Raw genomic sequence first — 1098 nt, 5'->3', positions numbered from 1 at the left:
AAAATGTTTCCTTTACCCTGATGCCCCTGTTACCTAGCAGTAAAATAGGTACCTGGGTGTTAGTCAGCTGTCACGGGCTGCTTCCTGGGGGTGGAGGCCTGGTCGAGGACCGGGGGGTGGAGGCCTGGTCGAGGACCGGCCCCAGGGGTGGAGGCCAGGGGACCGGGCCGCGGGAACACTAAAGCCCCGAAATCATCTCAAGATAACCTCACCTAAATGTCAAAGAGTGTATTACACTAAAACTCTCAAATTAGATCTATAATGGGTTACTAGTCTCTTATTTATGATGCCCTGTCTTATATAAAAGCCGATGTACAAAGTTGGTGAGAGGGGGACCCGCGCATCTAGTGATGAGAAAGTTGCCTTCTTGAAATGGCCTTCTCGGTATCTTGAGATGATTTCGGGGCTTAGCGTCCCCTCGGCCCGGTCCTCGACCAGGCCTCCACCCTCAGGAAGCAGCCCCGTAGCAGCTGTCTAACTCCCAGGAACCCATTTACTGCTAGATAACAGGGGCATCCGGGTGATAGAAACATTTTGCCCATTTTGACCAGACCACACACTAGAAGGTGAAGGGACGATGACGTTTCGACACAATCGACTTGAGAATGGTCCAGGACGGACCGAAACGTCGTCGTCCCTTCAACTTCTAGTGTGTGGTCTGGTCAACATACTTCAGCCACGTTATTGTGACTCATCGCCTAAATATCAAGATTGCTGAACAGAATTTCGTGTTTCTCCGCGTGTGTCTTCCACGCAACCTTAAACTTGTGTGTTGTAAAACATATGAATGAGTTTGGGAGTAGATATAGAGTATAGCTGTGGGTCAATGTTTTAAACTCAGGATTTTGAAGGTGATTTTGAATTCAGCTCGCTATAAATACATCGATAAATATCCTCATAATTGATGTTCAGCCGATTCGAAGGTAGTTTGATGACTGACATCTGTCTCGGCTTTTAATAATGAGCACTACGTTAGCGACATTCCAGGCTGCTGAAACAGTAAAGGTGCTGGCCAAAAAAGTAACAGTGATTATAAACAGATAGCAACAGACGATAGTGCTAGATAACAGCACCAGTGAATGTACACACACAATAGAT

The sequence above is a fragment of the Procambarus clarkii genome, chromosome 37, assembly GCF_040958095.1.
Source record: "Procambarus clarkii isolate CNS0578487 chromosome 37, FALCON_Pclarkii_2.0, whole genome shotgun sequence".
NCBI lineage: Eukaryota > Metazoa > Arthropoda > Malacostraca > Decapoda > Cambaridae > Procambarus > Procambarus clarkii.
Note: the sequence above shows the minus strand (reverse complement) of the source record.